Source organism: Lygodium microphyllum, chromosome 10, assembly GCF_053477565.2.
Source record: "Lygodium microphyllum isolate KBCC chromosome 10, Lygodium_microphyllum_v1.1.10, whole genome shotgun sequence".
In the NCBI taxonomy this organism is placed as follows: Eukaryota; Viridiplantae; Streptophyta; class Polypodiopsida; order Schizaeales; family Lygodiaceae; genus Lygodium; species Lygodium microphyllum.
The window spans coordinates 2,566,253-2,593,597 of record NC_141144.1 but is presented as its reverse complement, the minus strand read 5'-3'; the positions used below and the strand labels follow the sequence as shown (position 1 = coordinate 2,593,597).

General features: G+C 45.8%; 1 protein-coding gene across 1 annotated transcript in view; it reads right to left on the bottom strand.

Moving 5' to 3' along the window:
* The window catches only part of LOC148029640 (nuclear distribution protein nudF-like), a 187,803-nt gene that overhangs the window by 133,415 nt on the left and 27,043 nt on the right, over positions 1–27,345 (bottom strand). The gene's annotated exons all lie outside the window — the stretch shown is intronic.

Sequence of the window (27,345 nt, the reverse complement as noted above, 5' to 3'; positions counted from 1 at the left end):
TCTGTAAAGTTATTGAAAGAAATCAGAGTATATTTCTGCAGTGAATCAGTAAAGTGTGAGCCCCTTACACTCACCCGGCAGCAGGGTGATTATAGGAGGTCAGAAGAAAGAGGAGTTCCACATTGAGAGGTCTGTCAAATAGGGATACCCATTAGCCCCTAACTATTTCTGATCTTTGTGGAGGCGATGTCCTACTTCCTCCACTCAAATATCATGGGCTTGAGGGGCACAGGCTTGGACTGTCTTTGAGGACCAAGATGGATCTGCTGGATACAGCATATGCAAACAACAATCTTTTAAGCTACCTCATATTTGGGCCACTTTTACTGGGTACTTTTCTTTAGCTCTCCTACAGCCCCAAAAAGAATTAAAAAGGAAATAAAAAAATTCTAGATTTTGGTAGGCCAACTTTCTAAAGGAGAATCACAGGCATTCCGACATTTCAACCTAATTCCAATGTACCTAACATCTTCACCAATTACCATCTAGCCCCTGCCTTCATCACATCATCTCCATCAACTAGAGGTGACATCTTACTGCCATCACCCACTTCTTGAGGTGCTATGGCCATCATCTAGAGGCGTCCTTGCTTCAGCCTTCATCATCGGTAGCTGGTCATCTTCATCAGGAGCCTGCCCCAGTTGTGTTCTCCCCATGAGCTGCCACCTTGCCGCTCTGCACTGCTGCATTTAGTCCGGGAGCTGCACCCTGCTTTTTCCTTGTAGAGCCTGGCTTTTCTGTGGCTTCCCTGCTTGCAGACACTCGTGTTTGGCTGTTGGGATGCTATCTGTGCCTCCTACTATTGTGATTCTGTTCCAGAGTTGGTAGTGCTGATGTTTGCAATTGCATTTGCAGCCAGCACTCCTCTTCCCAGCACTGACTGCATCATCTTCTTAAGAACTGCTGTGTTTACATTTCCATTGTCATCGCTGCTGCCTGGGCTTCCCACGTTGAATTCAGCGGTGAGCATCGGTAGTTTGCTACACTCAAGATTCATTGAAGTACGACAAACTCCTCCCTACACCAGTAAGCCCACTCCAATGTGAGATAGTTGTCATTGTTGGACAGCCCTCCACTCCTTCAGCATCAGTTGCATTACATCTAGCATGCTTAGTTGGCTCATTGAGTTTTATTTCATCGTTTGTTCTATTTCCCATCATCAAGACACAATTGAAGCATTGATGGCTACAGCAGACAAGTGAAAGAAATCCAAAAAAGGATAGGTAGGTCATAAAATATGTCATAAAAGGCAAAGGATCGCATAACAGTAGAGCTTAGATTGTAGTAGGAGGTTGAAGCAAACTAAAGGAAAAAAATTATAAATTTCCATCATGAACAGGATGCACACTCCTCGTCCTCCCCATTGTCCTCCTCGTCATTCTCCTCCTCATCTTCCTCATCATTATTATCATGATCATCTTCTCCCTACTCAACAAGAGAAGTACTGCATGTTGGATTTGTGATGTCAAACTCTTCCTCTTGTTACTTGAAATGCAAGAAGCTTACCATCATCCTTTTTCTTATTAATAATTTCCAAAGTAACACTAACCTTCTCCCATTCTCTTTCTTTGAACCTAGAGACAAGGTAAAGGTTCGTGTGGATATAAACAAGTTTCTCTGTATGCTCTAGAAAGTACCTTATTTCTTCTCTTTGTATGTATTAGAGAGAAGGTATTGAAATTGGACTTCCTTTGGGGAAAAGGCTGGTAATGGCCTAATTTACACAAATTACAGCAATGATAAAATTCCCTTAAACTGAAAATGCAACATTACCACTTAATCTTGGGGATAGCCCATTGGCCCCTAAGTTGCACCGCTTGAGTATTTCTTTATCTTGTATTGCAATCTGAATGGAATACGCTAAGATTCCTTAAATCTCTTTTTCTCTCCAATTGCCTTTTGCTATCACAAACGATCAACAATTGGCGAGTAACTCGCGAGCTGCGTCCTCCAAGCTGAGCCGGACCATGAAGATCCCTTGGCCCAATAGGATTGCCTCCACGATCTGCGATGTGCCAATGCGCAACGCGGAGTGAAGCCAATCCCGAAGCTAGGCCCTGGCTGGGGAATGTCCTACTACCTGACCATAAATCGTTGTTTCCATTAGCTTCAGCTCCTTAGCTCAGACGGCTAAGAGCTGCTCCTCAAAGAGGACTAGGTGCAAGGTGTTTGACTGGGGGGCACTCGTTGAGTGTGTTGGCGTCTGACCAAAGGTTTCCATTGTGCGTCCCTTCTGAGAGAACTACCAATCACATCACGGTGCTACCTGAGGGGGGGAGTTGCTACACATAGAGGGAGCAACTGGAGGGTGGGGGGAGGCGGGGGAAAACACTATTGTTTTTTATACACCGCGGACGGGTCCGAGGTTGCGGACGGGGAAAGCGTGCCGGGGGGGGAGCGAACTGTCTAGGTGGGAGGGAGAAGTCTCGCTTGGGCAGACAGGTTGGGTGGGGGGGGGGGGGGGGGGGGGGAGGAGGGGAAAGCAAAATGTCGGGGCGGGAGGGGGCAATCACGCCTGGGTGAACAGGCAGGGGAAAGCAGCCAAGTGGGCGAGGGGAGAGTCATGTGGGCAAACATGCGGGGGAACAAACGTCCAGACGAGGGGTCGAAACGGTCACGCGGAGCGGAAAAACGGGGGAGAGAAAAACGGCCTGCGATCTAGGGGGGCGCAATCAGGCAAAGCGAGGGGTGCGATCAAGACTAGGGGCCTGAAATCTGCTCTAATACCAAATGTAAGAATAAGAAGAGAACGAAGCTCAGGTGAGAGTGGAGTAGACATAGTGTAGAGTGTGAGAGCACGACACCCAATGCAATAATCTCAAGTGTAAGGTGCAAGTACAAAGTACAACCCTTAAACCTTAGGGTTGTAAGAGGGTGTTCACACCCGAAGTGTGTGAAACACGATAAGTACCTAAAACTATGTAGCATAAGCACATAAAATAAAAGAAATAAATCTAAGGAAAAAAACCTCTCATACCGGGAGTAAAAAATGACCAGTGTCCTATTGAAAATCACCAACACTCCTCTGTGAGCGTAGGCATGAGTCAAACCCAACAATGAAGTACAAGAATCATCAGTCTCACCAAAGGGTAATAAGTTCAAGGACTTCCCGAAAGCTTGAAACTTCTCACATGGTAAAGTCTTGGTGGAAATGTTTGCAACATTTTCCTGTGTGAAAACACACATCAAGTTGATCTCTCCTCTATAAGATCTCTCTCTAACATAGTGGTAGTGAATCTTAACATGTTTCATATAAGCATGAAACACAAGATTTCATGCTACTATAATAGCACTCTAACTATCCAAGAGAACAGGTGTAGAACCCTCCAATAAAACCTATAGATCAGCTAGCAATCTGTACAACCATACATATTCAACTATTGTTGTGAAGGTTTCTGTGTACTCAACCTCACAAGACAAGGATCACACAATGATGTGCACACTAGGATCTTGAGTCCTATAAATAGAACTCAACTATCCTAAATCCGAAGTGCCCTTAGTGCATTTGCACTAAGTCACTTCATGACCACTGTGACCAATGCTACTAGCGCCCATTTGGATGTCTAGGGACGTAACAATAGAGATTCTCATCTCAAATTATTCTCTAAATTTCTTATCAATAGAAGCAGTCTGATGGTATCCACCTATTGACTAACTACTCCTACTCATAGCGAAAGTATTGTCAAAGTCTTTGGTATACCTGTAGACATCTTGTAAAGAATGTAAAGGGCTGTGGAGCACCTCATTCTCATCGTCCACTGGCAACCTGAAGTGATAGCACATATAGTGTAACAAAAATGGATTCTCCAAGGCCTTTATTTTATAAAGGTCTTTAAATTCCTATGAATATATGTCCGGGGTCTTCTTCCCCATATTAAGCTTAAACAACTTGTGAAAATTTTCAATCCAATCATCGGTCACAAGCCACTTCCAAAAAACAGGCTGAGAAGCTACCCATGTCTCTAGCTTGGGGCATAACATCACCCACCATGCATACACCTTCCCTTGTAACATAATCTGTATCTGTCCAATATATTGAACATCGTTGAACTAAAATAGATCAAAATAAGCTATCCATGTGGCCAGCCATGAGTCTATGTTGGTCTCATCACATTCCTCCTTCTACCCTTTCAAGGGATCAAGCTGGAATTGGAGAGGCAATGTCCTCATGGTTGCACGCACAAATGGAAAGTGGGGAATGAGCAGCTTGGCCAATTGTTGTTGCATGTCTTTAATTTGACCTTGTAGAACCACCACAAGAGATGAGTCTACATCAAACTCCATGCAATAAGATCCTTCAGGAAGATGCTAGTGTGTGTTCAGGTTTAGTCAAGCATCCTCCATGTGTTAAGGTTCACTCACTGCTGCTGTTGCATCAAAAGGAGACAGAGTCAAAGGCCATGATGAAGATTAGGAGAAAGCCATGTGGAGAATGGAGGAGATTAAAGTGGATGGAGAGATGAAAGAGTTTTTTCTGTTAAATGTCCGAGTATACAAACATGAAGTATTAGAGAGGAAAGATGAGAGAAATTATGGACTGTCAAAACTGCATAGTGCTGTAAAAAAAGTCTGTGTTTAATGTAGAGCTGATGGTTACATCCCCCCCAACAGATCAGCTTAAGGGGTCAAATTAAGGGACCTGTTTAAGGGGCTTGCTTGACCAAAAATGACAACCCAAAACAAATACGATGGCATATCATTCAAAACCTCATGGAAAATGACCTTATCCTTTCGTTGGACACACGTGCACAGCCATCATCCATGCAGCCCCTTCAACGTAGCCACATAAGCTGCCACGTCCCCCAAGCCTTCTCCAGCTATCATGTCCCCTCCCCAAGCCATCATGACTTAACAGAAACATTGTGCTGCCCTTCCAGCCACATTGGCAGTACAGGCAATACCAGGGAGAACATTGCACACACCGCCCCCCCCCCCCCCCCCCCTTCCACCCACATTAGCAATGCAGGCACCACCAGGGACAATTGTCTTCTCTCTCTCTCTCTCTCTCTCTCTCTCTCTCTCTCGGAGAGCCAATGGAGATGGTTAGGCAGTATGTCTATTTGGGGGTCACATTGAAGGGACCACAGTTCTCTTGGAGAGAGACATCAGAGGCTCGTTTGGCAAAAGCATATGCAGCCTTAGGTGCATTGGAGAGGCAATGTGCTCACATACAATTTCATGAGCCGCGCACCAAACTGTGGCTTTTTGACACCCTGGTTACACCCACACTCATATATGGGGCAGCTATTTGGGGTCCGAGTCTCTTTCACACAAGGAGACAGCCTTTGGGAGACCAGGATGGACCAGAGAAGGAATACTATGACGGATGGGAGCATATGGAAAGACCACTAGTCATGATGATCTCACGTATGATACGAGCAAAGAGCTCGACCTCACATGAGATTATTAGAGCTGAGTTGGGAGCCTCACCCATGGTGGCTGAGGCCTTGGTCCAGGTAGTGACTTTTATACATAGACTATGGGAGCTCCCCCAAGACAGATACCCAGGGCTAGCCCTGGCCTCTTCTAGACATCTAGCAGCAGACGGTGACAGACACTATTGGTATGCTCAGATGAGTACACGGATGAGTCTACATGGGCTGCAAATTGATAGACTACCCCCCTTTGACTATAGCCTGGATTGCCCTACACTTGACCTAAGCCGATCAGAGCTAAACCATGTGATCAGAGCAGACATACTGAAGTTAGATATGGAGAAGACCTGGATCCGACCCCCCTCCCCCCATGGCACAAGGATGGCACACTACCAGACCCACTTCCTTCAGGTATCTGAGGATGGTTTCATCACCCAACCCAATTACATGGACACACAGCTGCCTCATGGACTACGCACAGTTATTGGTCAAATCCGCACCTCATCTCACCACCTGAGGATTGAGACACGCAGATGGGAGGGTATATAGACAGAAGAACGCATATGCCCACTATGCAACAGAGAGCCAGAGACAGAGGAACACTACATCTACCGATGCACTGTATATTATGACATATGAGGTAGATACCACTGTCTGTTTCGAGAGGGTTTTGGACCCCTGAGACGGATCATGCAGTTTGACGATCAGAGATGCTTGGGATTCTTCCTCTTGGAGCTCCAGAGGCGCAGAGCAACAATTCTACGGAGCAGGAGGCCCCCACAGCTCGGCTCACATAGACAGAGAGCAGTCACTGACTTTTTCACTGATACACAACAGAGTATGGCAAATACCACTACTACTGCCACACAGCCTACAGGAGTACATCATCATTGGACCTCATCTTCTGTAGGTGTCCCTTTGGATAGAGCAGTGGCACTTAGCCGGTCTAGGCGCCCACGTCCACCCGGACGAAGGCCTAGACATCCACACCACAGACAAATTAAAGCCATCATTGAGCGCCACAGGAGACAGATGCCAAGACGCCTCAGCCATGCAGAGATACACCTCCTTAGAGAACAGACATATCATTGATGGAGAGTTTTCCTTTCTCTACTCTCACTTTCAGATCACTGATATGTTTCCCTTTTATAGGACACTATTTCTTTTTTTTTCAGTCTTATAGGCATGTTTTTCATCTTTTTCTCGTTCCAAATGAGAAACACACCATCATTGTATGTATTGCTTTGGTCTCATAGACCACATTGGCCTTTTAGAGATGTTAATATACTCTCTCATGCTCACACACACACACACTTTCTCTCTCTTTTTTTTCGTAAAAAACACACACACTCTCTCTCTTTTTTTTTTCGTAAAAGGTAATTGTATTAATTACGAAAAAATACAAGATTACTTGATTACAAGATAGTTGATGACACTAAGCCATCAGGTGAAGAAGTGCTCTCTCTCTCTCTCTCTCTCTCTCTCTCTCTCTCTCTCTCTCTCTCTCTCTCTCTCTCTCTCTCTCTCTCTCCATCCTTCCACTTCAGGACAGTGTAGCACCTGTGGACAATCATTTTTGCTCTCTTTCTCTTCGTTCTTCCACTTGCTCTCTCTCTTCTCTCTGCTAGAGTACATTTTCTTTCTCTGCGACCCAAAGTGAAAGTTTAGTCTCTCTCATTCCTCAACAGAAAATGTCTTCTCACACCAATATTGATTCTCTTTCCCCAACATTGAACTACCACAATCAATTAATGTGAAATAACATTAAAATTAATGCTAAGATGGACATGAACATTAAAGGTTAGTATGACCATAACATTTGCACTGAGTCACTTCAAAACCATTGTGACCAATGCTACTAGTACCTATTTGGATGTACAAGGATGTAACAATTGCTTCAAACAAGAAAAGGCTTTCTGTAAAAAAAATAAGTTATCTTTGTCTCTCAAGAAATAAACCCGAGAGGCTGCTCCACATAGACTTCCTCTTCTAAATAACCATTTTTTAGAAAGGAGCTTTTGATGTCCATCTTGTAGATATGCCAGCCATGATGGAAGGCCAAGGCAACTAACAAATGAAAGGATGTCAACCGCAATGTAGGCACAAATGTTTCTTCATAGTCAATGTCTAGTTTCTATTGAAACCCTTGTACTAGCCGTGATGGGAGACCAAGGCAACTAGCAAATGGAAGGATGTCAACAACAATGTTGAAATAGGCACAAATGTTTCTTCATAGTCAATGTCTAGTTTCTATTGAAACCTATGTACCACAAGGTAAGCCTCATATTTTTCCAAAGTTCCATCAACTATTAGTTTAGATCAAAAGATCCATTTTGTCCCAACGAGCTTCTTGTGGTATGGATATCCACCGTCCAAGGCCCATTCCTATCAATATTCTCAATCTCCTTTTCCATTGCCTCTTGCCATTGGGGATTCTTAAGAGCCTCTTGCCAATTATTCAGCTCAGAGTGCATTGTAATCTGTCGTAAAGACATACACAAATAAAGGAGTATACACAACCCTAGTAGATATCTTAGGTCCCTCTGAGACTCTATCCCGTGGAAGGAAACCTGAATCTTGCATAAGCTACTTGTATCAAGGAGGTGATTGATCCCTAGGAGGGCTCTTGGGATTCAAAGACTCCACTAGTGGGTCAGGAGTAGAAAAAAGACCATGCTCAAATGGCACAATCTTAGTAAGTATCGAGGGATATAGACTCAAAGGACTCATCCAATGCAAGGGGTTCCATGATGTCCGTCTCTTCAAATATAACATCTATTCTTTGCAGGATATGATTCATTTTAGGATCAACAACCAATATGCCTTAGCTTCAAAAGAGTATTCTACAAAAATCAAGAGTTGTGCTCTGGACACGAGCTTACCTATCTTGTCATCAAGAGTATGCGTGTAAGCATGACTCTCAAAGACTTGAAAGTAAGAAGTGGCAAATCAAGTGTCATATAATGCCTCAAACAGCCCAAAGTTGGCTCCAACCAAAAGGCATTGAGTTAAAGCTCCAATAATTGAGAGTGGTCTGCCAAGTTACTCTCTTCCATCCATATAGCATCCATTGGTAAGTAATTCTAAAACTTTAGAAAGTATCTCCTAGGCCTTAACCTCTAATCTTTCTCTCTTTATGTGCTAAGGTCTAATCAAGTACCAATATCTCACCTAACTCCTCAACCTCAGGCTGAAATTTTGTAGATACATCCTTTGGTACATCACCATGAAAATTTTGAGCTAAAAATGCATTAGCCTAACTTAAACAGCCCCAAAACATGCTTAACTAATGAAGAAAACCTCTTATTTTAAAAAGAAATGCGATCCTAGTTTTGGGTACGCCAAACTTTCTATAAATAGGCATGCAGGCCACCATTCTCTCTCAATCTCGTTTTTGCAAGTTTCAAGAGCCATACCTCCGTTGCCCAACCCCTGAGCGAAGGACATTGGGGTCAAAGCTTCCCCCAACCATCTCCTACCATCTAGCGCCTGATTCCAACCTTCACCACTTTTTTGCAACCTTCACCAAGTTCCCCGGAGTTGTCGCCTACAGTTTGCTACTGCATTTAATGCTGATATCAACAACTAGTGCTGTTGCCATCAGCTTGAACTGTCGCCCTGATCTTCTCTCTCCTTTGAATGCTGCATTTTCAATTTTTGGCTGCCACCTTGGCATTCTTTCACCTCTTTTTGCTGCGTTTGCACCTAACAACTGTTGTTCAGATTTCCTCTCTCCTCACGTACCTGCGTTTTTAATCTTTCTCTCTCTTGCACTATTGTCTACATCAAATTCAGCCTTCCTTGGTTGCGTTTGCTGATGTTCAACACACACATGCTTCCTTTGCTGCGATTTGGGATCCAGTCACAGTACGGCACACTCTACAACTCATAACCTCTGCCTTAATCCCAGAGATACGAGAGTTCACTGCATAGTGTGTTTACTGCATAAGCGCTATATATTCATTTTTCATTCACTTTATTATTCATTGTATTCAATGTCTCTAAGTTACCCTGACCTTAACCCTAACTGTGTTCTGAGTTTACCAGTCTATGCTTTGTCGTACGATTGGTTTTGTGCTTTTTGCATTTAGAGCATTTCTTCACATGGTATTAGAGCTAGGTACTCTCTAAGAAACCTTGGCCTTTGATCGGAAAGCTCATTCGAAAAAGCAGGAACAACAAAAGGGTCAGATGATTTCAAACACATTCAGAACACCGCTCCAATCTCCACAGCCAAACATGGGCCTCCCAGCTTGCTACTGCCCGATTTGACATAGGTGGAGAACCATCGAACTACCATGGAATCCACAGACCATATCACATTTCTACCGCTGAGTATGATCTCATCCTTATGCATAGGGCTTAGCAGGAGGTTAAAGGTCAGCCTAAGTTTTCTCCTTTAGATTCAATGCACAAAACTAGTGATCTTGTAGGACCTTCAGAATCTCCACTACGGATTGGCCATCCACTTCTAAGTATTCCTATCCTTCCTTTTCCTTCAAATGATTTTATTTCTCATGGTCAATATGGAGAAGATGCATCTTCATCTAGTGTATTTAATATACAAAAGAAACCGACCATGTTTCCACAACAACATCCATCACAAATCCATTTAGTCTCCCACCCATCCCTCCCTCATCTTCCGCTACATCTTTCTTTCCGCTTACATTAAGTGCACCACATTATCCACTACACATCAGGCACATCCTTTAGGACCTCTACATACACATTTCCAGGTGGTGCACCTATGACGGAGGCTCAACCTCCCACACACACTTTCAAGTTATCCCTCTAGGAGTGCATCCCAAATATACTCGAGTGTGGATTGTTTGGTATCGTAGTTTGCCTCTATGGCATTACCTAGTTGACCATTCGATCATTATGTTATGCCCCAATAGACATTTGGACAAGGCTATCATGTCCCAGTGCCTCCACCTACACCTGCAATATCATACGGGCCTATGTCTCTTTCGGTACCTCCACAGCAATCAACACTCCTTGGACTTCAACAGCCTATTTTTGCCTATCTATCTTTAACCCCCTCCTTCTCTTTATCCACCACCATCTTATCTCATCTATCCATCTTCACAGACACCTCATGGTTCTACCTCCTCATCCGCTAAACATGCATTTAATGGCAAGACTCGTTTCAATGGGTCGAACTACACTACTTGGTCAAATTCAATAAAGCATGTCTTAGACTCTCAGAACCTATGGAATTTAGTGCAAGGGTTGGAACCCCAACCTAATCCCGCCCTTGTTCCATACGAGGTCATCTGCTCATAAAAGGCTCATAACACCTCCGCTACTGTCCAGCTTATGCACACCTTATTGCCCAAGTTTCACTCTCAGCTTTAGCATTTTGACTAAGCATCCAAGCATTGGGCACACTTAACTGACTACTATGCAACTCAAGATAGGACCCATCACATCAATTTGGATCATGAGCTCCAAAATTTCAAAATCACAAACAAGCATGACTTGAAAGTCAAGTTGGCTGAGTATCAGCGTCTCCTCACCTGAGGTCTCAACCACTAGGGCTCCTAATTCCTTTTTGTACAGTAGGTGATTTCACAGCCTCAAATGCCCACATTTTATGAGTTTGAGTGTCAACTGTTGTGTTACACACGGTTGTTTGATCAATTTCATAACACATCCTAAATGGAGGAGGCTCTAGTTGCATCTTCTTAGAGGGGGCAATAGGGCGAGGATACATAAAACTCGAATCAAAATCAAAATCAAAATTACAATCACACTAGAACTAGTGAATCCCAAGGAACCAATCAATCTATACATCAACCTAGATGGTAGAATGTACCTAAAAAGAATAGGTATTGTCAACATTGTCAAAAAACTGGCCATTATGACGATGAGTGTCGATCTAAGGCAAGAGGCACATAGCCAAAATCCAAGAATCAAGCCCTCCCAGTCGGGTAACCCCCAACAAGGGAAAAAGGGTGGTGGCAACTCTCAGTAGGAGCAGTGGCGAGACCAAACCCATACTGCCACCGATCAATCAGTGAACTATTCAACTCCAAAGGGTTTGTCTAACTGGTCTGAAGAGGCCCACATCATCTCCTTAAGAGACATCGGATGTGAGTCTCATTCACATCTGCGATTTGCCTCCTGATGAGGTGCCTGCAGAGGCCCACTTGTCACAACCGAGAACGTCAATATTTATTTGGCTTGTGGACAATGCAACTACCCATCACATGACTCTTAGAGCGGACATTTTCATTTTCGGAGCCCCTGCAATCGGGAGTGTCTGCGTAGAAAACAACTCCTCGGTCAAGATTCACGCCCAAGGTCGCATCAATTTTTCCACTAACCAAGGTCTAGATCTCACTTCACTAGATGATGTCTATCATGTCCCCCAACTTGGGCTGAGCTTGTTGTCCATTCAGCAGGTTTGCCAATTGGGGCAAGCAATTTTCTTCACAACGACCACAGTCTTTCTAGACTCTCAGACTGGTTTAGTGATTGCTCGTAGCAAGGCACAGCCTAATGGCCTTTACCACATGACACACTTTCTTACCGAGCCAAGTGCTGATGATTCAATATTCCATCACTTCCAAGCTTTGGCCACTACACAGGAGCCTACAAAATTTGAGCGTCTTTGGCATTTCTGCTTAGGACATCTTCGCTACAACTCTCTTTATTAGTTGCCCTGTCAAGGGATGGTTGAGGGCCTTCCATGCCTAAAACTATCTTGAGAGGTCTATAAAGTATGTTAGCTAGGTAAACAACATCATACACCCTTTCCTCCGCAGTCTATCACTCGTGCTACAAAATCCCTTAGGCTCATTCATGTAGATCTTTATGGTTCCACATCCACTGCCGCCTTAAATGGCGCACTGTACTTCTTTTTTATTGTGGATGATTTCTCTAGATACATGTGGGTGTACTTCCTAAAGCACAAGTTTGATGCTTTTACTTATTTCAATGCTTGGGTGCTACTGATTCATAACCAAATTGGTCATCGTGTGGATACTATGAGAAGTGATTCTGGTGGCGAGTTTATCTCCCACAAGTTTTCTGAGTTTCTACAGGAACAGAGCATTACACGCCATCTCACCTCTACCAACTCCCCTGCACAGAATGGAGTCGTAGAGCGTAGGAACTGAGCAGTCCTGAATATGGCATGGCCTATGCTATTCGCAAAGCTCCCTAAGCACCTTTGGGTCGAGGCTATTCACACTTCAATGTACATCCTCAACCCAACTACATCAGTCCCTAAAAAAACTCCGTACGAGGTATTTTCTAGCTCTTGGCCTATTATTTCTCACTTTAAAGTTTTTGGTAGTTGTGCTTATACACACACTCCTAGTGACAAGATAGGAAAGCTTGTGAAGGAAACTGCTGGGTTTGCACTGAGGACACACAGAGTGTACGACCACGACAGAAACACAAAGAGACAGACACAGACACAGAGGGAAAAACTCAAACCCTAAACGCAAAACTCAAAACTCAAACCCTAAACTGAAAACTCAAAACTCAAACACAAACGGAAGAAGGGAGAGAGAGAACACAACTCTGAAGTGAATGAATGCTGTAAATGAATGTAAGAGTCTACAGTGTGCTCAAGGGCAGAGCAATGTCAAAGTGTGACGTCCACCGAAGACGGATCCCAAGTCTGTGACCACCAGTCGAAGTGTAGGAGTGCTGAATAGTGAATGGCAGCAGGATGGTCACCAAAACGCAGCAGTCTGGAGGCTGGAAACTAGTAAACACAGTAGTGTACCACTGATCGGAGGCTCGAAACTGTGCATAGTCTACTGTAAACAGCAGGCTGAAACAGTAAGAGTGAGGGCCTCCAATGCTGAAAACGCAGGCTGGCTGACCCTAGAGATGATGGACAGCAAGCTGAACAACAGTCTGGGACAGTTTGGAGCAGTCGCCAATAGCTGAGAGCTGTCGCCTACAGCAATGGACAGGCTGAAGATAATGTGGCTACAGTCGATGATGGCTGGATAGCAGATGGAGGCGGGCTGCAGGCTAGAAACTAGGCGCCAATAGCAGCAGAGGGTGTATGGGCTGGTGTAACCTGCAAATAAGGATGATCGCTGAATGGGGGCAGCCTATCTATTTATAGATGTGGAAGGGCGCCCCAAAAATTAGGGTTTCCACTAAACTCTCTCGAACCGCTCCCCATTTTGGGTTTCCACTGAACTCTCTCGAACCGCTCCCCGTGTTAGGGTTTTACTCTAAAAGAGCATTTTTAGTGTGTTTTGCGGCTGTTTAAGAGGCTAATCACAAGCAATGCACATTTTAGCTCAACAAAGCTTACCCCTCAAGCTGGTCTCTTGTTTTTTGGTGCTATTCTTCCGAAACAAAAGCCTATCATTTGTTCAATTCTTAGACGAACAAGGTGATCATTAGGAGGGATGTCGTCTTTGATGAGAGGGACATTGTGCAATCCTCTACACTGAACTCCTCGTCCTCACCTTCGCTCAGATCATTTGAGATCGTGCTTACTAAGCCAGGTCTAGTGCGCGCTCCTAACCGCACGTCTATTGCCCGCTCTTGACCTTCTTGCAAATACTTCAGCTCCCAGACCTCCTCCGCAAGACCAGTTACCTCATTGTTGGTACTAGTAAACCATGAGGAATTCGAGGATCCTTCCACCGGATTTCACTATGGAGGGTCCTAGAACGTCTGCTCAGCTCATCCCTCATGCTTTATATGCATCATTGTTGGCAGCCGATTATATTGCACATTCTGAGCTAGACAGTTGGCGGCAGGAGACTCTCCAGGACCCTTAGTGGCATGAAGCCATGGAGAAGAAACTGGATAGTATTGATTGCAATGGGACTTGGACATTGATAGTTCATCCTCATTAGAAGCTCGTTATTGACACGAAGTGGACCTTAGAATCAAGCTGTTGTTTCCATTGACTCACTACTTTAGACAAATACAAGGCTTGCATTATAATGCAAGGTTTCACACAAAAGCATGGCACTGGCTATGAAGAAACCTTCACACCTACCACTCATTTGATGATATCATTTCGTCTATTGATTGCACTTGCCACTCACCACAATTGACCGATCTATCAAATGGACGTCAAAAGTGCCTTTCTAAATAGTTAAGGGCTTATTTCTCATGGCTCAGTTTTGGGTCTAAGAGGGGGTATTGAGCTGAAAATGCATTAGCCTGACTTAAACAACCCCAAAATAAAAAAACGACGCTCCCTACCAATGAGCCACTACCCTCACCCCCGTGCCCCGTCGAACTGCCCCCCACCCCCCCGGCTAACTAGCCATCGCGTCTCCCCTGTCCCTCTCGCCTGCCTCCTCGCATCGCGCTGCCCCCTGCTCGTCATCAACGCTGCACCTCCCCTCCTTGCCACCACATTGCGCTTCTCCCTCCTCGCCATCGCCATCACACTGCACCCCACCTTGTGACTTCCGCCATCATGTTGTGCCTGTGCCCCCCCCCCCCCCCCCCGCCCTGTGGCTCCCGCCATAAAGCTGTCCCCCCCCCCTTTGCCCGGTACCTCCCCCCCGCTCTGGCACCTCCCCCTTGCCCTGATCACCTTCCACGCTCTGGTACCGGCCACATGCCTGGTTCCCCCCCCCCCCCCCCGCCTTGATACCTCCCCCCCTTGCCTGGTACCTCCCCCCCCCTCTGGCACCTCCCCCTCGCCCTGATCACCTTCCACACCCTGGTACCGACCACATGCCCCACCTCTCCCGCGTTCTCTCCCGTCTCCTCCACCCTGCGGCCACCTGCCTACACACCTCCCATGCCATCATCCGTGGCGCCCGGTGCCTCTATGGGCAGCAGAAAACAGAATCCTCCCCCCCGGTTGCTCCGTCCATTTGCAGCAACTCCCCCCCCCCCCTCCGGCAATACAGCAGTGTGTTTGGTAGATTCTCAGCAGGGAAGCGCAATGGAAACCTCTGGTCAGACGCCGGTGCATTCTACGAGTGCCCCCCAGTCAAACACCCTGCACATTGTCCTCTCTGAGGAACAGCTCTTGGCCATCCGCACCACAGAGCTGGAGCTTAAAGAAATGGCAATTTTTGGTCAGGTAGTAGGACACTCTCCAGCCAGGGCCCAACTTTGGGATTGGCTCCACTCCATGCTGCACATTGGCACAGCACAGATAGTGGAGGCAGTCCTCATGGACCGTGGGATCTTTATGGTTTGTCTCACCTCTGTGGACGCAGCTCGGGAGTTAGTGGAGAGCTCGCCAAGGGGGTCATTCATATGGTTCCCTGGTACAGCGGCTTCACAGTGGAGTCATTTGAGCTCCACAACAGTTTTCTCAGACACCCAGTCACTTCACTGTTTCTTAGGCTGGCAGTAGAGTACCGCTGGTTGGTGGAGGACTTTGGTCAACTCTTCAGCACAGTTCTCCCTGCCTCCTTCGCGGATGCTGTGACAGCTGCAGGAGTCCCCAAGGTACGAGTGGCCGTAAAAGACACAAAGAGTATACCCAAGTTCCTGGGGATAGAGACAAGAGGTCACTATGACCGGGCAACCAGGGCAGTGCCTGCGCTGCCATGACTTTGGGCACTAGGCAATAGACTGTACGCGCTTTGGAGCCAAGGCGGCTTCGTCGACAAACCCACAGGTGGATGCTGACGGCTTCACACGGGTTTAGAGACGACAGAGAGGGAGACAACAGGGGGGCCGCAGCTAGCTCCGCAGACAGAGCCTCGACAACAAGGAGCAGGAGGGTGAGCGACACTCCCTTCGGCAGAGCACTCCGCAGTCCCCCCCTGCCTGCCCCACCCAGCAGGGCAACAGCCCCCCACATCCACCACCCGCACCATAGACTGCCTCACCTAAGAGCCCACACCCCCCACACCCACCCCCCCCAAGCTCCCATGCTCCCCCCACTGACCCGAGCCCATGCCTCCCCCCTTGCAGGGCCACTAGCCCCCTCCCACACCCGCCATGTACCTCCTACTATCCCACCATCCCTCGATCTTTTTCCCCCCCACCACCTCCCTTGTCGAGCACCCCACCCGATACACCCCCGGTTCTGGTGATCCCCCCCAGAACCACCCCCCCTCCTCTCAAAGGAGGTGATGAGCCACACACGCCTACATCCTCCTCGCACCAGCAGTTCTCCCCCTCCCACGTAGCCACCAGCTCATCTACCCCTGCTGCCTATCACACCTTCCCGAGACAGGCATAGTTGTTGCCATAGGAGTTCTTCCGCACTGGCCCATGGTCCTACTACCTGAGAGTTGTGGAGCGCGGAGAGTTCCCACTACCTCTAGAGGTGGGGATCTTTGAGGTTTGCAAGTCAAGGAGGGGCACAGTCCATCTACTAGCACCACCGGATGGACCAAATTACACCTTCTTTCTTCAGTCCTCCCACTCAAGGGTTTGGACGACAACACAGATAGAGGAGGAGTTGAATGTCAGGTGGAGCACCATATCTCCCAGTGGATGGGAGATAAAGGACTAGCATTGTTCGTGCAGCAGTGGCCTGGCTGCATGATGGACATTAACTGGTGGGCTGGTGCTGAGGTCCCGCACTTGAGCATCATCTTTCGAGCCTCTCCACAGTGAAAAGCTCCACAGGATGTGATCGAGTGGCCCCTGGCACAGGCGGCCCGTTTCTACGAGTGTCTAGAGTCACGACTCTCAACATGGCTGATAGATGCATTGATAGTACCACGTGGAGCATCTCACCCCTATGGTCCGGCCAAGGGCCACCATGGGGGATTGGAGTTCACCATCCAGACCTACAGCAAAGCGCACTTGCATGCCTCATAGTTTCTCCTCATCAACAGCTTCCACACCGAATAGATGCCTATTCGGTCAATCACAGGTTTCCCCATGAGCTTACACCTTGCATCATAGAATGTGAACAGTCTCCACTACAATGGGCCACGTGGTTCTAGAAAGTTAATTGTTCGGCAAGAGCTGCAGCCTGCCCTTGCCACACGGATCGACATCCTACTTCTACAAGAGCACAAGCTCACGCCCACCCAGGCCCAGCGGGTAGGAAAGGTACTCCCGGGCAGCTCCCGCACCTACTGGGAGCACGCCCCATAGGTGGCCATGGCAGGAGTGGAGGCGTATGCACCTCTATCGGCCCAAGTCTCACTACCTATGTACGAGACCACAGGACGATAGTGGCAGGGAGGGTTTAATGGATCAGACTGGACATTCGGGACTCGTGCCTAGGAGTCCTCAATGTCCATGCCCCTACAGAAGTTAGGGCACGCAACAACTTCTGGGTGGAGATCGCGGAGGGACTCCCAGAGGTGGACTCCTGGATCATTGGAGGAGACTTCAACAACCTGGAGGCGTTGAAGGACCAACAGGGCAGAGGCAGAAACTACCAGGGCAGAATCTACCAAGGTCCTAGCCAAATCGAGCAGAATCTACCAAGAGGCAGCCATACAGGCCAGGCAACAGAGCTAGGAAGAGGAGAGAGCACTCCGGCGGGACCTTGCAGCCACGCAGAGATTACTACAGGAGGCACCAGGCGATCCCACCCTCCACGCACAGGAGGTGCAAGCGCGAGCAGCCATTGCTGGCCTAGAGGACAGGCACTCACAGTTCTCTTTCCGTACCTCACCAGCTTTCTGGGCGCGGAAGGGAGATATGATGTGTAGGGAGGTTTTCCAGGTGCACCAGCCTCCCACCTCAGAAGAGCAGATACGCAACCTTCAAGATCAGTATGGGAGGACTCGTTCTAGCCTAGATGAGGTGATGAAGATTGCCACTGACTACTATGGTTGCCTTTTCCAGCAAGAGATAGCCTTAGCTAGAGGACAGTGATGTAGGCAACAGGTATCGGATCACATCTCGTCCCTCGTCACGGAGAAGATGGGACGCTCCCTCCTAGCCCCCTTCACAGAGAAGGAACTAGAAGAGGCTTTCCATACATAGGACGGGCAGAAATGCCCAGAAGAGGATGGCCTCTTTAAGGCCTTCTTCACTACCTACTGGGAAGTGAGGAAGGACCCCCTAAGGATGGCCTTCCATGAGATTTTCACTTCAGGATAGATGCCAAGGAACCTTTTGGCAAGCCTTATCACTATTCTCCCCAAAGGGGGAGATCGATTGGAGCTTTCCCAGTGGAGACCGATCGCCTTATTCTCAGTGGCCTATAAGGCACTGGCAAAGATGATTGGTAGGCGACTACGCCCCGTGCTGCTAGACATCATCCATGACACGCAAACAGGCTTCGTCCAAGATAGGAGTATCCTAGACAATGTATTTACCTTCTTTGAGGCGAAAGAGTGGGCTCAGCACACTAGGCAGAGACTAGCCGTACTTCTCTTGGATTTCGAGAAAGCTTATGATAGGGTGGACTGAGATTTCCTAGAGGACACCATGGCGAGGTTGGGTTTTCCCCAGGCTTGGATTCGCAGCATCTCCGCACTTTACAGATCGGCCACACCAACAGGGTTCTCATAGGTTGTAGGACTGGGGAGGAGTTTCGGCTGGAGAGGTGTACAACCAAAATATATAAATGCTTTTACCCAATTCACAGTCGCCCACTTTACCTGAACTTAAAGACACAGAATCAAGAAGAAAAATAGGAAGCTAGAATGCTCCTGTTGTGACATAGACACCCTGTTGGCCCCTAAGTTAGGCGCCCCTTGCTGTATTTCTTTATTTTCTTTTTAAAAAAAGAGAAAGTACAATGGGCTGTCTTTCACCTATTCTGGGTGAAATTTGGCAGCATAACAGTATAATTACTGACCCAAAACAAGTTGACCAAGAGGGGAAACTCTGCCCAAGTCTGAAACTTCTGGTTGGAGTGCAGAATTGACCATTTCAGCTTGCTGTAGTTACTGGTTCATACCTGTTTTGAAACCTATTTTCAACTCATACTGTTCCCTATACTGTTCAGCCCACTGTAATTACTGGTTCAGACCTGTTCTGAAACCTGTTATCAGTTCATATTGTTCCCTGCACTGGTCTACATCATCTATGCCAAGTGCCCCTTGATTCTGACATCAATTGGGCTCTGAAATAACCTTTGAACAGTCCAGAATCAGTACCGATTTAGTGCTGTTTCAGACACTTGCTTGGTGAGGTTACCACCCTCACCTGTTCCTGCTGAGGGCAGCAAACAACTGCACCTGTTCCTGCTGGGAAAGGAGGCTCTTGCCTCATGCAAAAACAGCATATTCCCACACAACTATACATAAATCAGCAGAAAGCCCTTGATTCTGAAGCATAACCATATTGTCAGGGAGAGAGAGAGAGAAAGTAAGGAGCAAGCTCCACCCTCTGTGCATCATAGACAAGATAGACCAGCTCTTCAATCTTCTCCATCAGCCACTGTCCATCCTCTCCTTCACAAATGAGCCCCTTTAGCCCAAAAACTGCACGCCAGCCCTCTTTAAAGAGGTAAGTGCACCAATTTGTGCCAAATGGCAGCACTGGAAGATATTTCCCGTTCTAACCTTCCGGTCTAAAATTCTCCATCCTATGTTTAAAATTTGACCTCGGCACAGACCAGAGGATTAATCGTCGTGCAAAAACGAAGATAATGACGCGAAAAGATTCTGGGGTCCAAAATTAGTAACTCCCTAAATTTTAGGAGTTGCTTCCATTGCATCCCCACTAGTCTTCTGACCATCTTTGCAGACTATGGCTACATCCAAATTTGCAATGTAACTCAACTGAAAGTGAATTTCCACTGATGACCCCACATGGACTAATCTCTTCAAGATTTGTCTATCTTCACTTTGAACTAGTCTCTTCCAGGCTAGTTCTTCAACACACTTGTCCATATACACTTTCACAAGTCTCTTCCAGGCTTGTCAATCTACAGTGCCATCAGTCTCTTTCAGACTTGTACTGGACCTTAACTGTCCAGTCTTGACTCACTAGACATTCCTGTCCGTTTCACATACTGGCCATGCAACTCAGGCGTCTAGATTTCAAGAGGGACCCTTCCAAAAAGAAAAACCAAATAAAGTACGTAATAAAGAAATCAACAAAAAGATAATAGTTATCACAATCTTGTGACATACCCCTCTCTCGAAATCGCAAACGTCCTCATTTGCATGAATGTCATGCATGCTTCCAGCTAACCCAGTGAACTTACACTTGGCAGCACATGTACAACACATACATGCTATCAGTCAACATTGTGAACTGAACACACTGTTAACACATGTATGTTCTAACTGTGAAACTCCACATCACTGTTTCCAGTAGTGGCCGGTACACCACAATGATATCCCCATAGTGGCAGATTCTCATTTGATGACTCCACATCACCCTGACTAGAGATCTAGTAGCCGGTACATCAAAATGATATCCCACTGAGTCAATTCACAAAATACATGCCCGATCGAGTAACCATTGTTACAACATGTATTCAATTCAATAGAAGTAAAAACTGTATTCTTGCAAGCAATACTTACTTCTTTAGCACTGAGAAAACCATACGGACACAATAAGTGTTAACCTGTACAAAATCTATTTTTGTACATAATTTCTTTCTTGAGCAATTGTCACTTTGACAATCTATTTTAGCTTAGAGATACAAGGGGTCAAGGTAGGTTGCAAGCGAAATGCTTCAAGGTAAAGTTCCAACACATTAGGCGACTCTGCAAGTTCACCTTCGTCCATCCACTTAGCATCTATAGCTGGATAGTTCTTGAACTTAACCAAATATCTTCTAACAACTTTGCCTTTCACTTTACTTTCCTTGTGTGCCAATACCTGTTGTGGAACAAGAATTTCATCAAGTTCCTCAACTTCGGGCTGTTCCTCAGCTGGCATATCTTCTGGCATGTCACCCACATAGGGTCTAAGAAGACTTACATGGAAAGCATTATGAATCTTCCAATTGTCAGGCAATTTCAGCCTATAGCTGACATCACTAATCTTCTCTGTTATTTGAAAAGGCCCATAGTATCGCATACTAAGCTTAGTGAAAAGACTTTCCTTGCCTTTCCGCTTCTTTAAGCGTGCCTTTTCAAACCGCAACAGTACCCAATCACCAAGTGAAAATATCAATTCACTACGGTGATGATCAGCAGCTTTCTTTTGCTTTGCCTGAGTCCTTTCAAGGGCATGCTTAACTTTCTGATACATTTCACCCATACTCTGCACATACTGATCTGCCTGAAAGATCTTATCCTTTGTATGCAAAATGGGAGGAACCTTTTTACCACCTTCAACAATTTCAAAAGGGGCTTTGCCTGTTGACGAATGCACAGTATTATTGTATGCATACTCGACCAAAGGCAAATATTGCTCCCACTTTGACTTGTGCTCTGGCACATAGCACTTAAGCAAATCTAAGACAGTAGAATTTGCCTCTTCTGACTGTCCATCAGTCTGTGGATGAAATGACGATGAGAACTTAAGCGTTGTGCCCATGTTCTCAAATATGCCTCTCCAGAATAGACTTGTCATCCGTGGATCACGATCACTGACAATAGACTGTGGCATACCATGATACTTGAAGACATTGCACATAAACAAACGTGCCATCTGGTCTGGTTTTATCTTCTTCCTGACAGGAATGAAATGAGTCCGTTTGCTGAACCTACAAATAATAGTCCATATCCCATCATTTCCTGTCTGTGTCCTTGGAAGATCAAAGATAAAATCCATAGCTATGCTTTCCCATGGTTTATCTGGAATAGGCAATGGCTGTAAAAGCCCTGGTGCTTTTTGCCTGTCAAACTTGACCTTCTGGCAAATCAAACACTGCCGCACAAAAGCATCCACGTCTCTTCTCAAAGTAGGCCAATAAAAGAATGTCTCTACTGCTTTGACTGTTGCATCAATACCACGATGCTCTGCATACGGTGGAGAATGACTCTCTGTCATAACTTTCTGTCTCAATGGCATAGTCACACATAGTCTACCATGCATCAACATGAAACCATCCTTGAGAAGATAATGCTCATGATGTTGTCCATTCACAAGCTGATCAAAGATCCTTGCAAAATCTTCATCATCAGCATACTGTTCCTTCATATCATCAAGCTCATGATGATAAGGAATTGACACAGCTGAAATTTGTGGCTTCCTTGACAAAGCATCAGCCACAACATTCTTTTTGCCTTCCACATGCACAATCTGAAAATGGAACATTGACAAAAAGTTTGCCCAACGCATATGCTTTTCTGATAGCTTAGTCTGAGTTAGGAAATAACGCAATGTCTAATGATCTGTCTGGACAACAAAATCTGCCCCAAGTAGGTAGTGTTTCCAACTGGAAAGCGCATGAATCACAGCCAGCAATTCTTTCTCATAGACCTGCATAGTCTTTTCTGGCCCTCGCAAGATTCTGCTTTCATAAGCCACTACCCGGCCATCTTGCATTAATACTGCACCAATGCTATTGCCACAGGCATCACATTGGACAACAAATGACTTCCTAAGATCTGTCAGGATGATCACTGGACTAGAAGCCATCTTTTCTTTAAGAAGATTAAAAGCTGAAATCTCTTTCTGTGTCCACTGGAAAGAGACTCCTTTCTTCTATAAAGCATGTAAAGGTGAAGCAATCTCTGCAAAATTGCGAATGAACCTCCTATAGTAAGAACACAAACCCAAGAAGCTTCTAACATCATGGACAGTCTTCAAATCTGGCCATGTTCTAATTGCTTCAACCTTAGCAGGATCCATTCGGACACCATCCTTTGACACTATGTGCCTCAGGAACTGGATTTCTTCCAAGAAGAACTCACTCTTCTTGCCATTGACAAGCAACCTATTACTGCGAAGCTCATCAAAGACTGCTTTCAAGTGTTCTCTATGCTCCTGTTCATTCTTTGAAAAGACAATCATGTCATCAAAGAATGTACCAACAAACTGCCTGTACAGATGAAAAATCCTATCCATCATTCGATTAAACGTAGCAGGAGCATTAGTAAGTCCAAATGGCATTACCAAGAACTCATAGAGACCAAACGTGGTCCTAAATGCAGTCTTATGCACATCCTCTTGCTTAATCCTGATCTGATGGTATCCACTCTTCAAATCTATCCTGCTGAAAATTGACGCTCCTTCCAAACGGTCAAGGATGTCGTCAATTCTTGGAATGGGGAACCTGTTCTTGATGGTACTCTTGTTCAACGCTCGATAATCTATGCACATGTGCCAAGAGCCATCCTTCTTCTGCACTAAGAGCACTGGTGAGCAAAAGGGAGATGAACTTGGCTGAATCAGCCCTTTTTCTAAGAGCTCATTCACCTGGCTCAATATCTCTTTCTGTTGGGCTGCACTAACCCTATATGGAGGTCGTTCCGCCACCTGTTCCTGGACAGTCGGAACCAATCTTGGAGTCTCCATTGACTCCGCAAGCTGTCTTGGTGTTTCCACTGAATCTGCAGCATGCTTAGCCTTATCCTGGACCTCTACTAGATCCGAAATCTTTGCAGACTGCCCAACTTGCTGTAAATGAAGGGAAGGCTGCAAAAATGCCAAAAACCTTGGATTCCGCATCACTTGAGTAAACATACTCACAGCAGCAACTAACAGAGTCTTGAAATTGTCTTCATCCATAGAAAAAGTCGTAAGAACTTGTGGCTCAACCATAACAGGAGGAGTAACAAACTGTGGAGGTCTAGAAGACTCTCCCACCTCATAAACAACAGGGATCTCCTGTGATGCAGACGCTTCCTCTCTGGTGTCTTCCTTTCAATCAGCCATAATGCACAATTCTGTGTCTTACACCCAAACAAACCCTGGCTCACTCTTTAGGGAAAAAGTGATTCAATCCCGGCAATGGAACCATGTAACCGGCCTGTTCACTGGGAAGGGCGGTAGTGTACAACCAAAATATATAAATGCTTTCACCCAATTCACAGTCGCCCACTTTACCTGAACTTAAAGACACAGAATCAAGAAGAAAAACAGGAAGCTAGAATGCTCCTGTTGTGACATAGACACCCTGTTGGCCCCTAAGTTAGGCACCCCTTGCGGTATTTCTTTATTTTCTTTTAAAAAAAAGAGAAAGTACAATGGGCTGTCTTTCACCTATTCTGGGTGGAATTTGGCAGCATAACAGTACAATTACTGACCCAAAACAAGTTGACCAAGAGGGGAAACTCTGCCCAAGTCTGAAACTTCTGGTTGGAGTGCAGAATTGACCATTTCAGCTTGCTGTAGTTACTGGTTCAGACCTGTTTTGAAACCTATTTTCAACTCATACAGTTCCCTATACTGTTCAGCCCACTGTAATTACTGGTTCAGACATGTTCTGAAACCTGTTATCAGTTCATATTGTTCCCTGCACTGGTCTACATCATCTGTGCCAAGTGCCCCTTGATTCTGACATCAATTGGGCTCTGAAATAACCTCTGAACAGTCCAGAATCAGTACCGATTTAGTGCTGTTTCAGACACTTGCTTGGTGAGGTTACCACCCTCACCTGTTCCTGCTGAGGGCAGCAAACAACTGCACCTGTTCCTGCTGGGAAAGGAGGCTCTTGCCTCATGCAAAAACAGCATATTCCCACACAACTATACATAAATCAGCAGAAAGCCCTTGATTTTGAAGCATAACCATACTGTCAGGGAGAGAGAAAGAGAAAGTAGGGAGCAAGCTCCACCCTCTGTGCATCATAGACAAGGTAGACCAGCTCTTCAATCTTCTCCATCAGCCACTGTCCATCCTCTCCTTCACAAATGAGCCCCTTTAGCCCAAAAACTGCACGCCAGCCCTCTTTAAAGAGGTAAGTGCACCAATTTGTGCCAAATGGCAGCACTGGAACATATTTCCCGTTCTAACCTTCCGGTCTAAAATTCTCCATCCTCTATTCAAAATTTGACCTCGGCACAGACCAGAAGATTAATCCTCGTGCAAAAACGAAGATAATAACGCGAATAGATTCTGGGGTCCAAAATTAGTAACTCCCTAAATTTTAGGAGTTGCTTCCATTGCATCCCCACTAGTCTTCTGACCATCTTTGCAGACTATGGCTACATCCAAATTTGCAATGTAGCTCAACTAAAAGTGAATTTCCACTGATGACCCCACATGGACTAATCTCTTCAAGATTTGTCCATCTTCACTTTGAACTAGTCTCTTCTAGGCTAGTTCTTCAACACACTTGTCCATATACACTTTCACAAGTCTCTTCCAGGCTTGTCAATCTACAGTGCCATCAGTCTCTTCCAGACTTGTACTGGACCTTAACTATCCAATCTTGACTCACTAGACATTCCTGTCCATTTCACATACTGGCTATGCAACTCAGGCGTTTAGATTTCAAGAGGGATCCTTCCAAAAAGAAAAACCAAATAAAGTATGTAATAAAGAAATCAACAAAAAGATAATAGTTGTCACAGTCTTGTGACAAGCACAATCTCCCCAATACCTCTAACAGGGTATGATGCATTGTTGGCACACTGTACAGACTTGCCAACTAGAGCTGCACCAACAGAAGCAAATAAATCTCTACGAGATGTGATGTGCCTAGAAGCACCATTGTCAAAAAACCAAGTGCCTGTATCCTCTGTAGAGCTAAATGCTCGATCAGCCCAAGAAGTGTCATAACTGCATGTGTAAAAGCAATAGTCCCTGCAGTAAAGGACGCGGACTCAGTAGCAGTGGAAGGAGCATCAAAAACAGACGTTCCTGACTCCTCCTTAGCGATGCACTTTCTACACTCAATGATGTAGTGCCCTGGCTTCTTGCAATAATGGCATTTTCCCTTTTTGGCTTGCGTTTCCCCTTGTTTTTTACTTCCCTATGAGGTGCCTAAAGTCCCAAAGCTCTGCGGAGCATTCTTTCTTTACCCTTCTATCTAGCCATAAAAGCCTACTCAAAGGCTATGACATCCATACCACTATTTCTTCTTATTTGCTCCTCCTCTAGAAGCAAACTGACTAACTGAAGAAAGGAAATTGGCTGTGGGGCTATCCTCATTCTAAGGGCAGTGTGGAAAGCCAAGTACGAAGGAGGTAATGAGTTCAATGTAGTAGATATCAACTGTGCATCTGAATAGTACTCATCAACATTCATAAGTTGCTCACGCAAATCCTAAATTTTATTCAAGTGATCCTGCATAGAATCACCCTCATCCATCTTCAATGTCTCAAGCTCTTTCTTTAAGAAAGAGATGCGGGTCTCATTCTTACCAGCAAACATCTACTCCAAAGTTAGCCAAGCTTCTCGTGAAGAAGCTACCGAACAAATGTGAGGGATGATGGACTGCTGGACTGCCAATGCAATGAGCGACAAAGCCTGTGCATCTTTTGTATCCCATGCTTTTTAAGCTGCTAATCTTTGGGGAAGTGGCTGAAGCGGGGCAGGCTAAACAGGCTGAGGTGCCTGTTGTCCACGTCCTCCTAGAGGAGAAGTAGCTGGAGCCACAACTCCAGGCCTAACTTTTTCTCCACTGGTAAAATCTCAAACATTTTTCGCCACAAGCACATTCTTCATCATTAAGGACCAAAGTGAGTAGTTGTTACCATCCAATCTGTCCTCCTTGGATACATAGGTAAAGACATCACCTCCCTGATTTGCCATGATAATCAATGCCAAAAGAAGCAAAAGAGCAATGTCCAAGCTAGACCAACCTGGAACTCTCAAAATTTCCAGAAATTACAGCAAATAGCTTGCTGCAATTAGTACACTGGCGTACACTCTATCAAAACTATCTGTAATGCACGCAGTCCAAGGTGCCTTCAGTGTTCAGTAAGACTGTATGCGCAAAAACCCCAAAATTTATTGCTCCAGAATTGTCCAAAATAATCTATCTCTGACTGAGACTGTAGTACAGGTGCCAATGTCTTCAAAAAACTCAAAAGCCCCAAAATTTGTGATAAATTTGCCCAGAAATTTGCATCAACCGTATCCCAGACACGTATCTAGAGTTCTATGCCTGCCTGGACAGAAGCCCCTTTTCCAGAGATGAATCTGGAATAAAAAAGTAATTTTTTTAAAAATACCTCAGAAACCAGTCGAGCTTGTGGCAGCAGGTGCAGGCCGCAGGAGCTCAGACGGGGGTGACAGAGGGCAGCGCTGGCCGAGGCAGGTAACAGGCCAGGGGCGCTTGCTGGAGCTA